Genomic DNA, 8,335 nt, shown 5'->3' with positions numbered 1-8,335 from the left:
TCAAAGCCTCAATCTTTTCGGCATCCTTCTTCCCTTCTCGCTTGGTGGCTTCGAGCTCTTTCGAAAGCCTCTTGATCTCGGAACCAATACTTTTGATTTCCTTGTCGTTCTGAGAAGCCACGACGTGATCTTCCATCACCACAACCTATTCATTGAAAGCTTCTATCACCTGAGAAGAAATCAAGATAAGCAAATAAGAACCTCGAAGCAAATTTTCAAGGAAAAGAAGGTGGGAAACGAACCTTAGAGCTCGCCACCGCAACCTTGGCGTAAGCTTCCTTCTCGGCTGAGGAAGCAAGAGATGGAAGATGGCAGCCTGCAGACCTCATGCGACCAGCGAGGGAAATTAGATCACCTTGGGCCGCAAACAAAGAACCATCTCCCTCAGGAAAAAACCTAGGATGAGACGGGCTGGGCAAGGCACCCTTCGACGACCGGCGTCGCTTGCGAGTCGCCGCAACGGTCTCGTCCTCTGGGCCAGGGCTCAACGAGACAGGAGATCGTCTCTCTTCTAAAGCGTCTTCATCGTCGGAGTCGTGAATCGAGATCAAGGGAGATTTTCCAAAAGCTCGGCCTCTCAATGCAGACCCGGAAGTGCGGAATGATGACCTCCTCATGAGCTACCTTGTTAATCGATCCGAAGACTGGGCCTGAACGGAAGGAGTTGCTATGACTTCCTGGGAGTGTTCGGCCTCGTCCTCAGAACCGAGCAAGCTCTGCGTCCACAGTCAGACCCCCATCCTTGAACTCATTCAGAAGATTGATGTTGGCAATCACTTCTTGCGGCTGAATCTTAGTAAACACTTCCTTTTTCTTGCTCGTCCACTTATCCTTCAAGGATTCAAGGATTTCCCGGTACCGAGTCACGATATCACGACGAGCAACGCAAGAAGCACGACGAATGTCCCGATCTCTCTCGACCTTGAGCGCCGCGATTCTTGCCTTCTGAGCAACCATTGGGGTTATAAAAGTCCTGTTCTCCTGGCCTGGCAAATTCTCTTCCAATCCTCAGTCAAAGCCTCAATCTTTTCGGCATCCTTCTTCCCTTCTCGCTTGGTGGCTTCGAGCTCTTTCGAAAGCCTCTTGATCTCGGAACCAATACTTTTGATTTCCTTGTCGTTCTGAGAAGCCACGACGTGATCTTCCATCACCACAACCTATTCATTGAAAGCTTCTATCACCTGAGAAGAAATCAAGATAAGCAAATAAGAACCTCGAAGCAAATTTTCAAGGAAAAGAAGGTGGGAAACGAACCTTAGAGCTCGCCACCGCAACCTTGGCGTAAGCTTCCTTCTCGGCTGAGGAAGCAAGAGATGGAAGATGGCAGCCTGCAGACCTCATGCGACCAGCGAGGGAAATTAGATCACCTTGGGCCGCAAACAAAGAACCATCTCCCTCAGGAAAAAACCTAGGATGAGACGGGCTGGGCAAGGCACCCTTCGACGACCGGCGTCGCTTGCGAGTCGCCGCAACGGTCTCGTCCTCTGGGCCAGGGCTCAACGAGACAGGAGATCGTCTCTCTTCTAAAGCGTCTTCATCGTCGGAGTCGTGAATCGAGATCAAGGGAGATTTTCCAAAAGCTCGGCCTCTCAATGCAGACCCGGAAGTGCGGAATGATGACCTCCTCATGAGCTACCTTGTTAATCGATCCGAAGACTGGGCCTGAACGGAAGGAGTTGCTATGACTTCCTGGGAGTGTTCGGCCTCGTCCTCAGAACCTCCAACCAGAGGGGCCTGTTGATCCCCTCCGGCATAGCAAAGACGGTTCGAATCCAAATTTGGTCAAACGAAGACCAGTTAGAATGACCTCTCCGAAGAATCCTGATCAAACCATGAATCTCGTCTGACATCGAAGAGCTTTCGGAAGGAGCTGAATCTATAAAAAAAATGAAAAGTTGAGTCGCCTATTTCCCAAAGAGAAAAATCGACACATAGACAAAAGAAAACTAACCGATATTCTCGGCCCAACTCCGACGAAGGCGAGAGAAGTCGAATTCACCCATAGATGCTCGATCCATCTTGAAAACAAAAAATTGTTCGCGCCACTTCTCATCACGATAGGGGATGTCCTCGGTGATGTGGCGACCTGGGCGCGGAGACACAAGGAAGGTACCAGGGTTCTGCTGGTTCCACTTCACCAGAACGAGCTGTCGGAACTCACTAAGGCCAAAAGAAAGACTTTCCTCCCTAGCCCTAACCAAGAAGGCAATAAGATACCTAAGAAAGTTCGGGAGTATCTGAGCAAGCGATAACCCAAGCTCCGCCAGAATCTCAAGTATGGGCTCCGGGATCTGGAAGATAAGACCACAGGAGTGAAAGAAAGAAAGATAGGCTCCATAGTAACCTTCTCGCGTGGTCCCGGGAGTCTCATTCGTACCGGCCAAATCGAGAACAACGGCACGATCGACCCCATACGTCTTGTAAAGGTCCTCAAGATCATCGGCTTTAGTAGTCGGACAAGAGAAAATTGAACGACGAAGACATCTCGAGCTCAACAAACAAAAAATTCAGAGCAAAGGAGAAAGAAACGAGAAAGAGGGAACGGAATTGAGACCAAAGAAGATCCCTTATGTATATATAGCCACCTTAACGGCTTTATCATCGTTTTCAAGAAAGATAATGATGACCTAGTCTACGCCCTAGCGGCGGCTAAGATAGCCGTTACGGATTAAAATAATAATAAAAAAAAGAGCCAACAAACGGTTTTTCAAGAATTGTCATTAGGTCGAATCCGAGCGGTATCGGTTACCAAGCGATGAGGCCCAGGTTAAAAGCTAACTGCCTCTTTTCTTTGCGATCAAATCAAAAGAGACTGGGGGATAAATGTTGGACCCAATATTGGTCAGTACATTAATGGGCCGCGACCAAGGACATGGCCGTAAGGAACTGAAAGCCCATAGCGAACATACGAACTCAAGATGAAGCCATCGAAGTCTCGAAGATCGCGGAACAAGAGATAGAGATCGCAGAGCAGTTACAAAAGTCACGAGGTCGACTCGCTATAAAGGAGGAGGAATGGGAATGAAGAAGGACACGTTGAAAACCCTAGAGAGAGCTACACACTTACATTGACCTTGTTTTCATCCCAATCTTAGATTCTTTCTTTACGGATCTCATTTGTATCACTCAATCTAGTTCAACTCATTGTATTCGATCTTATTCATCAATAAAGTCCATTTTTACCTACTGGAAATTGTTTAACACCATTGTGTTCTAAAGATATCGTTGCCTACATCATTTGTCTTCCATAGATCAAACCTCGATTATTATCAAATACTTAGTGTTTATTTTAGGTTCTACACTAGCTGCCAATGATAATTTAGAAAGACCTTCTCTACAACCTTCGTAAATTGGATGATTAGCTGCAGCTAGCATTTCATAAAATCTTTTTGCCTCCATGTTAGGTCCTTCTACATTTTCTACTTCCTTTATTATTGATGTTGTTTCACGAAATGCATCTGTAACCATATCATGCATCCTATCATGATCTACCATCTGATCCTCCATAGGGATTTCAGAATGCAAATGACTCGGTTCATCTCTATTACGAACGTTTTCAAACTGATTACTACTACTAGCTTCATTCCTACTATCACTCTCTCCCCATGGTGAAACCAGATGTAGTAATGTGGAGTAAATCCTCTATTTACTATATGTTTCCAAACTGTTTCACTCTGAGAAAACTTGGTATTCTTGCATTTACGACATGGACATAACATTTTACCTGTTTCTTGCGTGAGAGACGTATTTTCGGCCTGGTACATGAATGTCTCTACTCCGTTGAGAAACTCGCTTGTCACTCTTCCCGCAGAATCTTTGTGTGCATACATCCAACTCCAAAGCTCATAGATATCTCGAGACATTTTTAACTTTTTTTTTTAAAACATCTTGAGAATGAGAGAGGAGAGCATATTTATAAGAAAATTTCGATTTTGGTAGGTGGGAATGTTACGACCAATTTATGTCACCATAAAATTTACTACAAATTTACAACTCCATAAGGTGGTTAATTAAATAGAAAATATTCGATGTAAAGTAGATGTACTTTACCGACTTCTTTACGAAGAATCAAAAGGTTGTCGTACTATGGTCGTACAATTATGACTAATTTACGACGAAGTCATTTCGCAGCAATACTACGACTAGATAGTCGTTAAAAAGACGTTACTTTACGATTTATTTACGACGAAATCAATTTGTAGTCAATTTACGCCTAGTTTACGATGAAATCATATTTCGTCGTAACATCGACGTAAATATGACGTTACAGTACGACGACACTATTGTAGTCGTAATTCGTGGTCGTTATGACCACGTTTTCTTGTAGTGGAGAATCAAACCTGTTGCTACCAAACCAAAATCTACGTTGTCTGTTTCGATTCGGCTATGACTTGCCTTCTTTCCTAATTCTGGAAGCACCAAGAACACCATCATCTGATTCATGATTTCATCTCTCCCCTTTTGATGTTTGTCTCCATTCATTGATGCCACTATAAAGTTACTACTCCCCATCTTCTCATTAAGCTAATCCACCTTATATACATTTTAAAAATGCAACTCAACTATTTGACATATAAGATATATAGAGACTATATAGCTTAAGAACACGTGTACCTTTTGTCTTGTGTTGCAAAAGATAATAGCTTGATTGATAATAGGCATCCCATAAAGATCACAAAGTGTATCAAACTTCCACTCTTCTTCCCAACATCAACATAATATTTTTTGATTCCCTGGAAAAATTAAAATTTTGTAGTCTCATGGTTGAAGTTAAGAGTTAATCATAAGAAACACTCACTGCAAGAGTCAACTCATCACGCTTCACAAGTATTCTCTCAGGATCCCATCATAAACTTGTTTATCATCTTCAGGATCTCTTGAGGAAAAGTAGCAAGAAATAAAGCAAACATGAACATCGTATCTGTAAGCCTTGTAAATGTGGTCTTTGAAACCTTTGCTCAGCATCTCACCTTCATTACTCTATCAAGAATCAAAATTTTAACAGACTTGGTTTGTAAACTTGCTCTTTTTATCATTTCATAGATTCGACCAGGTGTTCCAGACACATCATGTACACCTCGCTCCAGCTTCTTGATATCCTCTGCAATACTTTTACCACCAATGCAGGCTTGTGCCCGAATATTGGTATGTACTCCAATAGATTGTATCGTCTTCTCTGTTTGTGTAGCAAGTTCCCTTGATGAAGACAATACCAAGATCTGAATCATTGAGACCAGACAAAAGAAATTACACATTAGAAATTCAGATATCTCATGCAACCTATATTAAACCTTCCTCATCCTAACCATGTAATACAAAGTGGATATGAAAAGCATTAAAAAAACAGATATTGCAGCCTAATATGTAGAAGGGAATAAAGGAGCTACCTTTTCATACGAAAGCACTGATGTAGTTCCAACTTTTGAGATCCCACTTTCATCATCATCATAGTTTAACCCCATCTCACCTTCATTACTCTCTCCACCCATTCGTATGATTCCATTCATATGATTCAACCATCATAGTAAATTTCAATTCAGTTATTATTATTCATTAAATTTTCAGAATCTAAGATCGAGAAAACGTACATAAGATTACCTAAGCTTTTTGGAGGAAATAAATATTGAATAGGTTTAAGCTATTGATTATGTAAAATCATATTTAAAAATAATAATAACAACATTAATGAAATCTTTGGTTTAATTTAAGTGTGTTTAGTCACAACATATTTCAATGGACCCAAATTTAAAACATGCTACGTAAATTTCAAAGAAGACTATGTTTTAATTGATTAGATGAAAGGGTCTAACAATCTTTTTAAATAGATTTTTGAGAATGATTTTCTTTTAATAGTATAGATTTTAGCCCCATGTCTCAAGTTCAAATCTTCTTTTTTACCCAATTGCAGTAATATTACATAATGATTTTTCTAAATGGCCCATGTGAAAAATGATATTGGCACCCCCACTGAATGGGAGACTTGGATGTGGTGCCCCACCAACTCACACAAGCAATCAAGTTCATCAGCGGAGATCGATTACGGATGCTATGACAACAACACATAAATATGCATTACAACCTAGTTATATATATATCTCGCTATCGTTTATGCAATATAACTACATTGATGCAAACTAACAAATATATATTGAAACCTTTAATTCAGTTTGCCTCAAAAATGATTAACCAGAAAAAAAATTCACAATCAAATAACATATAAAACATATCAGAAGTTATTTATTTTAGCTTACTACAAAATAATAATAATATATTAGATCAACTATAATTTGGAATATATGTCACTATCTTCTAACTATTTTTTTGTCTTATAATATGATTTTTAAAAAGATCAAACTTTTCAGTAAAAAAAGGCTCTTGGATTACGAGGATTAAATATTTAGGATTAGAATTTATAACCGAACATCAACTTATCATATGCACGGGTTTAAACAGAGTCGGAGTTAAAGGAAACTTGTAGATACACTGTTAAAATCTATATTATAATAGTTGAGTTTTTGCTCACTCTTCAATGCGCTACGTCAGCGTTTTGTGGATCCCACTTTTAAAAAGTGTGAAAAAGTGTCAAACCCATGGCTCGAACCCGGATTATTGAGATATAAACACCAACATTTATACCACTAAGCTAAATTATGCTTTGTACATTGATGGCTGAACCTAATATATATATTTATGAAGGTCGGAAGCCCTTGCTTCTTTGTCTTCTTTTGAGGGTCAAGCCTACAAGTGTATTATGGGTTTCATTTTTAAATGGGATTCATCACGTTATATGAAAAAACTCAAGTTTGAACCAATTATAGTTTTCTCATATTGTAAACTGTTGTCATTTAATATGAGTTTGGGTTATTTTCATCATTGTCTCAAACAAGACTGAGTTACAGAGTTGTGCTGTGTGTCTGTTCGTAATCTATTTTTTCACCGGTGAACTCTTCATGTCTCTATCTTAAATCGCTTGATTATAAAATTTCCTGATTTGTAGCTCCTCTGTAACCATATATATATGATTCTCATCTTTGATGAACCCAATCTGCATCTCCACAAAACTCATTGATTCCTCTTAGCTTTAACGATCTTCTAGAAAATGTCTTTCTACCTCTCCAGTTCCTCAAACCGGCGTTCCCGGCATCCGTCACTCAACCTTCGAGTCTCTTCGTGTTGGTCGTAGTAGTCAGAGCATAGCCTCTAACCTCCTCGCTTATGGGATTCTCTGAACTTCAAGAAAGACAGTGAGTTTATGGGAATCACGGTTCTCTTTCTTGATGAAAAGGTAAGTTAATCTTCGATTTATCACACTTATTTAATATAATTGTTTTTAATTGATTTCCTGATTCTTTGTTAAATAATATTATTTGCAGATTCCGTGATTCGTGGGTTTATTTCCGCCGGACGTGCTAATCATTACATGCCATTTTTGAAAGCCGGTTCCATTGTGAAAGTAGATCGTTTTGAGGTTGCTAGGTGCTCAAGCATGTACAAGATAATTGATCATCCATTCCTCATTCGTTTCATCTCACCAACTATTATTGATGAAGTCATCATGGGTGCTCCTGAGATCAATCTCCAATCATAATTAGACTGTTTGAGAATTTCCAAGTGATTGCGAACACAAACCTAGAACTCCCAGGTATATTATCATATTGCATATGGGTTTATAATATGTTTTGTTATCATAACTGATATTTAAACTCGCAGATGTGGTTGCGCAAATCCGTTATGTCCAAGGCTCAGACCTTAGCAAAGAAACAACTCGAATCATTATTTGTCTCCTCATTGATCCGTAAGAAACAACAAACACACAATTCTCTTTATATTATTATCTATATTATGCTAACATCAATAATCAAAAATATTTTCTACCCAAATTTTGTGGTCGTCTATTTATCTCCCTTACTTATCAAACTAATTTTACACAAACCATTATTTTACAGCTTAAAAGAAACCACAACAACCCAAACAATCAAAACACCAAAAAACTAGAATTTCTTATCAAATTAATTGTACACAAACCTATATTTTACAGCTTAAAAGAAACCACAACAACCCAAACAATCAAAACACCAAAAAACTAGAATTTCAAAAAAGACGAATCATTAATGATCACCTCTTTTTTTTGTCTAATCTTAGAAATAAACTTCAAAACAAATATACAAAACCAATCACCTCAACTAAAACTCAAAGACACATACATCGAGTTAGCTAAACAAATACAAACTACACGGCCAAACTATTTAACACTTTACAAACTTATTTTCGCAACGACACATACATCGAGTCTGCTAAACAAATACAAACTACACGGCCAGCTATTTAACAATTT

The 8,335-nt window shown here is 39.2% G+C and overlaps 1 pseudogene; it reads right to left on the bottom strand.

Annotated features, from left to right (window-relative positions):
• Positions 1-1,679: 1,679 nt before the first annotated feature.
• LOC106338559 lies at positions 1,680-5,489 on the bottom strand (annotated as a pseudogene).
• Positions 5,490-8,335: the final 2,846 nt, after the last annotated feature.

This window comes from Brassica oleracea, chromosome C1, assembly GCF_000695525.1.
Source record: "Brassica oleracea var. oleracea cultivar TO1000 chromosome C1, BOL, whole genome shotgun sequence".
Lineage (NCBI taxonomy): Eukaryota > Viridiplantae > Streptophyta > Magnoliopsida > Brassicales > Brassicaceae > Brassica > Brassica oleracea.
The sequence above is the reverse complement of the archived record's forward strand: the minus strand, read 5'-3'. Positions and strand labels throughout refer to the sequence as shown.